We start from the raw sequence: 7,205 nt of genomic DNA on the forward strand, positions 1-7,205 counted from the left end.
CCATCTGGTGAGTCCTGAAGAGTTGTACTAGCTGATCCACTTCAGTATTTTTAGCTCAGGGAAAAGCTGTACAGCATTCAACAACACCGTCCAAATAGGGAAGGATTCTTCCTTAAATGCTCATTAGAGGACCTGAAGCATATGGCAAATGCGTAGTCAGCGGTTGACTGATCACTTTTCGATGTCAGCCGCATCGTCATCACCCGGCTTCTGAGCACCGTGCATCAGAATGCCACCTCCCTCTTCTCTAACCCTGGTTTAAAAGGCAAAACATACTGTGATTCCTCCAATGTTTTTTGGAATTGTCAAAACCAGAAGATATATTTAGGGCCCTTTTGTGTAGGACACACAGAATTGCCAGTTAGGATGGAGGAGCAGCCATGGTCTTAATGACGCAGGCAGCCTGCACTTTCTCCTTCTGCGATGCAGGAATCATCTCAAGGATGCCTTCGCTCTGAATGAGTGTTTTCTTCTTTTGACACTGCCTGTGGAATCTTCTCCGCGGTGCTAAAAGCAGTAACTATCGTGTCTCAGCATTAGAGAGCACACTCCTGTCCACTTGTTCATGCTTAGCTCACACCTTTATTTGCAACAATCCCACGCTGACATAGAACCTACAGGTAGACGGGGATAATCAGGGAGAATCAGGGGCCTCCCGACATTTCTAGAATGACTGAATCTGGCCTATGTGATTATCATCATTGTCAGTCTTTTGTAATGTCTTCTTCATCTGGAATTACCAAATATAATGCCATTGTTGGTATATAATTTGCCACCCAAGCAGGCACAAAGAAGGTGCAGTGATCGATAATTATACTGGGAAAACAGGCATAAACTGTCTTCCCACACAGGATTGAGCCACACACCACAGTCATGTCTCAGATCATTTTGGTGAATTCCCCCCCATCCATAATAACAGAGGACTCTTTTTTTAAATTTATTTAAATTCTAGTTAGTGAACATCCAGTGCAATATTGGTTTCTGGCGTAGAATTCAGTGATTTATCACTTACATAGAACACCCAGCGCTCGTCAGAACAAGGGCTCTCCTTAGTCCCCATCCCCCATCTAACCCATCCCCCACCCTCTTCCCTCCATCAACCCTCAGTGTGTTCTCTATCGTTAAGATGACTCTTATTAAATCAAGTAAATACCTTTTTAAGGTCACCTATACTTTTCCTTAGAATGTCCTAAACTTTGAAATCTTCTAAGCCTGAGAAATACTGGAATACTCATGGATGAAATAAAGTCCGTTTTTAGAACTGACAAGTGAATGAAAACCCACCCCATCTATAATCCCCATGTTTTCAAGAGGTTTTGGGGGCTTTTTTGTTTGTTTTTCCAAAGATAGTCAATTCTGGACTTAAATTTAAAAAAAAACGTTTCCCTCTACTTTTCCTCCATGTCAGGGAAGTTGAATGTTTGACCTTTTTAGCTTCTTCCAGCAATGATGCCATGACGTGGGAGATTGCTGAGCACGTGTCTGTAATATGTGTATGGTATGTATTAAAATATTAAAAGCCTCTGAGGCTGTCATAAGTCGTCACTCTATGCATAACCAGTTGATCACAGGGCTGTTTCAGTATGTACCTTCCAGACCTTGATTTACTCCTTCTGACTTGATGAACTATGGCCTCTCCAGCCCCTTATGATCATATTTCTTCTTCCTGCCCCGTGCTCACTGTTCCCTCTCAGCTCTGGGGCCCTCTGCACTCACCCCGCCAGACACGTAGCCCCTGCCAACAAGCACTGGGAGGCTTGGGAAGGAGGCGTGTGCCGTGTGACGTGAGGACACCACTTGTGCAGAGAGGGTGTGCGTCCTCACCAGTTCCGGGCACTTTGACTCCTTCTTAGAGATGTGCTCAACTTGTTGATTGTTTTATCTGGTCTTAGACTCATTTATCAGTTCCTTGTTGAATAATTCTTCAGTAAGGGGCTTCCCCTAGTTAAACTGAGAAAGTAGTTTATTATTCTGCCAGCCGGGGGGGATGACTCACAAAGCATGATAACAGGGGAGACTGTAGATCCTTGTGTATCTGGAACACATTGTTCCAGACAAAGCTTATGCCTGTTTTCCCAATTATTGATCACTCCACTTTCTCTGGCATTATATTTGCTAATTCCAGATCAAGAAAACATTACAGAGACTGCTTATTATGATAATCACATATGCTAGATTTAGTCATTCTGGGAATGTAGGGAGGCCCCTGGTTGTCCCTGATTGCCGCTGTTTACCTGTACGTTCTATGTCGGCATGAGATTGTTGCAGAACATTCCAGACCTCCAGGTGTGTGTGGTGTCTAGTTGAACAAGACACACTGAGTTTCCTGGCATCACTCCCAGTGCTGATACAAGTCCTAGCGTGTTGTTTGTGTGGCTTGATTCTTCCAGATGGAGGTAACTGAGAGTTTGGAAAACAGAGCTGGAGTCAGAGCAGAAAGACTTTCCCAGACACGCCCTTCTCCTCCCACCACCAGTGCCCCTGCCACTGGTCCAGAGGCTTGGAGGGCTCGTTCTGCTGCTGCAGTATTCAAGGCCTGTGACATACAAGCACCAGAGAAGGACTGGGAAGGGGGTTCTCAAGAAACAGAATCCCTGAGGAGACATGTGCCATCTGCATGGTAGACAATAGGGAGGAAGCACAAACGTGACCTCCCATAAAACCCAGTAAGACGTGCATGGAAAACGTAGGAACACGAACGAGAACAGAAACTTCTGAAACAGTCATGATTATGAGAACACAAGCCAGAGGGAGTAATGGTGCAGGATTAAGAAGCATTATCCGGAGTGTGGTGCTCGCTGACTGTGATTTCCGCTAGGGCAGCACCGCTGAGAGGTCATGCTCAGCTGGTGTTTGCTCGTTGGATTCCAGAGTCTTCTTGGGTCACTTTTATCCCTTCTAATTAATTGTCTGTCTTANGTGCCATCTGCATGGTAGACAATAGGGAGGAAGCACAAACGTGACCTCCCATAAAACCCAGTAAGACGTGCACGTAGGAACGTAGGAACACGAACGAGAACAGAAACTTCTGAAACAGTCATGAATATGAGAACACAAGCCAGAGGGAGTAATGGTACAGGATTAAGAAGCATTATCCGGAGTGTGGTGCTCGCTGTGATTTCCGCTAGGGTAGCACCGCTGAGAGGTCACGTTCAGCTGGTGTTTGCTCGTTGGATTCCAGAGTCTCCTTGGGTCACTTTTATCCGTTCTAATTAATTGTCTGTCTTNTTAATTGTCTGTCTTAACTCACAAAGGGATTTGCTGCAAGGGACTTTGTGGATTAAGAACCATACATGTTCAGCTAAAATCACCTGGGTCCAGAATCCTAGGTTTCCGATGTAGATGGATGGATTTCAGCTGCTGTAGGAACCCTCGGTCAGGTGGGACCAAGAGAACACACTCTTGTGGACCAGTCAGGTCGGTCCCCTATTGCTCTGATGTGGGGGCCCGAGGCTGCTTCAGCATGGGCCACTCTGTTCTCGTCCCCTCTTTACTGAGATGTGGCCTCCATGTTCAGGAGCCTTGTAACTGTTTGCAGAAAATCTCCAGCCCCTGCCTGTTCATTTGGCACAAACTGACTGATACCAACACCCAAGGGAGAGTGGCCTGATCAGTGCGCTGCACACAAAGGTCGGCTGCTGCAAGGCACCGAGGGGGGACTTCTCTCTGCATTGTGGAGCCCTGCAACTTGCTGGTGACTGTGCTGGAAACCACTGTCCCCGGGCGGTCACGAGTCTACACCCATCAGGGTAACCTGAAAGACCTGTGATGTGATGCTTTCTTTTTTTGTTGTTTTTGTTTTTGTTTTTTCCCCCAGCTTTACTGAGCTGTAATTGACATATAACACTGCATACCTTTCAGGGTACAGTGTGCTGATTGACACACTTCTGTGTTACAAAGTGATAACCACTGCAGCTTCATCCTGCCATAGGATGACCCATTTCTTTTTTGTGGTGAGAACATTTAAGATCTACTCTCTCGGCAGCTTTTAAGTATATAATACAGTATTAACTGTAATCACTATTCTGTACATTAAGCCCCCAGAATTTACTCATCTTATAACTGGAGGTTTATGCTCTTTGACCTTAATGTGATACTTTAAATAATAAAAATGTATGTGTCACCTCGGATCTGTCCAGAAGAAAAAGCGGGGTGTATTTTGTGTGCGTGCGCACACGCACACACACACACACACACGCATTGTATTCAGGAAAAACAGCAACATAAAGCAGTTTGGGAAGTATTTTGAGCCCTGATTATATAAACAGCCAATTTTGCCTACCAATTTAAGTTAAAACTATGTGTAGCACTTTATTGAGGCAAATACAGTTACATTTTTTCACTTCATTTAGAAATATCCCCCCCTAAATAAAAAAAAAAAAGGTTTACTTCAAAAAGACAGAAGAAAGTACTGAGGAGCACGGTTGGAGAGAAGAGGTGTCAGAACTCGGCACCTGCTCCCATCAGCGCCCAGGGCGGCGGGGTCACCCCAGACACGGCTCCGACATGTTTTGTTACCCGGCTGCTCTGCACATGGATGGGAAGAAGGACTGGATTCCTCGATAGGAACCCAGATTCCTTGGCCCCAGCCCTGACGTTATACAGCAGGGTACCCCAAGAAGAAACCTGTCGATCTGCATAGATACAGCACCCTATGAGACTCTCCTCATCACTGATGTGGGGGGAACGCTGGAGAATCTGACAGAAGCAGGCACATGTGGCCAGGGCGGACCATATCACCAATATTTGACACGTTAGACATAGAGTCCACCTCCGTGAATGCGGAAATGTGGACACCACAGTGAACTGTGAAATCACCGCTGCACAGTTCCCAGGGGGACTTGTGAGGACTAGTGACCGGTGGAGAAACATATACCAGGAACAAGGGGCAGGTCAGTGGCTTAAAGGTGAAGAGAAAATGGTAAGTCAGAAATGGAGTGAGCCGTCTTCCGGTTATCCATGAAGAGTCATGATCGGGGCAAGAGAAGCCGGAAGAAGGCAGGCATGCATGCAGCAGAAACCATAATGAACAGTTTGTCCCCAAGTGGGCAGGTGTGTCAGCCAGGGGACCGCAGAGAAAGGCAAGGTGGATGGTTGACCAACAGATGAGTAGTGGTGAACAAAGAGGTCATCGGAATCACAGGCGTGGAGGATAGAGCGCCACAACGATGCCCAGGTACTGAGGAACCCCGAATGTGCCCTTCCATCCTAAGCGCTCTTCCTTGGCCCTGGCAGATCTTCAGGCAGGAGAGGGGAGGGAAAGGGCCTGTTGGGAATTGACTTCAGGCAGATAATTAGAAAACAGCAGGAAATGTCTATCATGCTGACCTAGAGGGAATCAGGTATAATTTCTGTAGTTTTTAGGAAGTTGGGCTCTTGGCTTCGTATTCTTACCAGTGATTTTCAGAAGGAAAGCGATCGCCGAGCTCTGGATTTACTGCCGTTGGAATGGATGCCAGTGGGTCCCTCTCTGGTGCAGACAGTGTAGCAAAGGTTTGGTTATTGACAGACCCTCCGACCTAAATGAGGAAACAGACAGGAGGGGAGATCACATTGCAAGTCTCTGTTAGGGGTTGATGAGGCCCCTGGATAAGGTGGTAATACCTGCCCCCCTGTTATAGCACTCCACCCACAAGTTTGTTCTTCCAGAGAGAACCGAGACCATGTGAGAAAGCTCACGTACTCCACTTTGTATTTACCTCAAGTACAAAAAAAATGAATTTTTTTAATGAAAGTCCAATGACGGTAAAAACTGGGGTTTATCACATTTGGGACATGACGTTCTTAGTGCCTTGGTTGTGTAGTGCTTGCGGGTGGGTGGTGTTAGCGTGACCTCCTTGTATTTACTTCTGACCACCACTCACCACATTTCAGGTGGTCCTCACTATGTTTTCATGCATCAGAGGGACCATATTCTAGGAGTGAAGAACTCCATATAAACTCTTGGCCTTTGTAAGAGAGGTTCTCCAGCGTTCGATGCAGCAGAATCGCCGGGGGGACTTGTGGAAACATAGATTGCGGGGTCTGCTGCAGGTTCTGTAGCTCAGTAGGCTGATTTGTATTTCTAACAAGGTCCCGGGTGATGCTGATGCAGACAGGGGTCATACTTGGTGGAGAGTTTCCTAGGACTGCTGCAATGAAGTGTAAAAAACTGGATGGCTTCGAACCTCAGGACTTGTCACCGCTCTGGAAGCCAGAAGTCTGAAATTAGGGTGTGTGCAGGGCCATGACCCTGAAACCTGAAGAGGAGAATTCTTCCTCGCCTCTTCCAGCTGCTGGTGGCGGCTGCCAACCCTCGGCAGGCATCCCTTGGCTTACGGACTGGTCACCCAGTTCTCCAATCGCATGGAGCTCTCCCTGTGTCTTTTTAGTCCGCCCTCTACATGTATCTGTCTCTTGGTCCAAATTTCCTCTTTCGATGCTAGTCATATTGGATGAGCTCTCCCCTCCTGATGACCTTATTTTAACTAGCTAGATTACCTCTGTAATGCGTATACGTTTCCATGTAGGGTAAAATTCTAAGGTATCATATAAGGTAAAAATCTAAGGTTAGGACTTCAACATTGCATGGGCGGGGGGACATAATTCAACCCATAACACTTGGAGGACCCCTGCCAAACAGGTGCTCCACNCATAATTCAACCCATAACACTTGGAGGACCCCTGCCAAACAGGTGCTCCACTTTTTTTGATCATGGCATAGAATAAGACAGTAAGACCATTTCACATCTTGGGCTAGTGTTCAAATACACGTACAGAACTAAAAAGTCACAAAGTAATACTCTCATGGTGTGTTATATACTCTATTACAGTGTGGGTTTTTTATCCTATTCTATTTCCTTTTTTTAAAATGTCCCATTGCATTGACTCTGTGACCCAAAGATTGACAAACACTTTTCATCAATGTCGTATACAGTAGATTCCCACTAAATATTTACCAGAAGTATAAGTTAATATTATTGACTAGCCCACATTACCAAGGGATGTTATAAATACAGACCTCATAATTTTAGAGAAAAATCAGTGTTGAGGATTTTTCACAAGAACATCTTTGCAAAACCAGCGCCTCGGGGATGCTGTCCACCCATTTATAAAAGCGGCCCTGCCCTGCCCCAGAGCCCGAGAGCACCACTCTGGGAGTGCCCTGCCTCCAACTGTTCGGAGGTTCTCCCGAAGCGGCGTGATGTGGTTCCAGCCCCTGCTGC

The 7,205-nt window shown here is 46.3% G+C and overlaps 1 protein-coding gene across 1 annotated transcript in view; it reads left to right on the top strand.

Moving 5' to 3' along the window:
• Positions 1-7,205, top strand: part of DPP6 (dipeptidyl peptidase like 6) — a 737,488-nt gene that overhangs the window by 491,860 nt on the left and 238,423 nt on the right. The window lies entirely within an intron of this gene.

This window comes from Ailuropoda melanoleuca, chromosome 1, assembly GCF_002007445.2.
Source record: "Ailuropoda melanoleuca isolate Jingjing chromosome 1, ASM200744v2, whole genome shotgun sequence".
Lineage (NCBI taxonomy): Eukaryota > Metazoa > Chordata > Mammalia > Carnivora > Ursidae > Ailuropoda > Ailuropoda melanoleuca.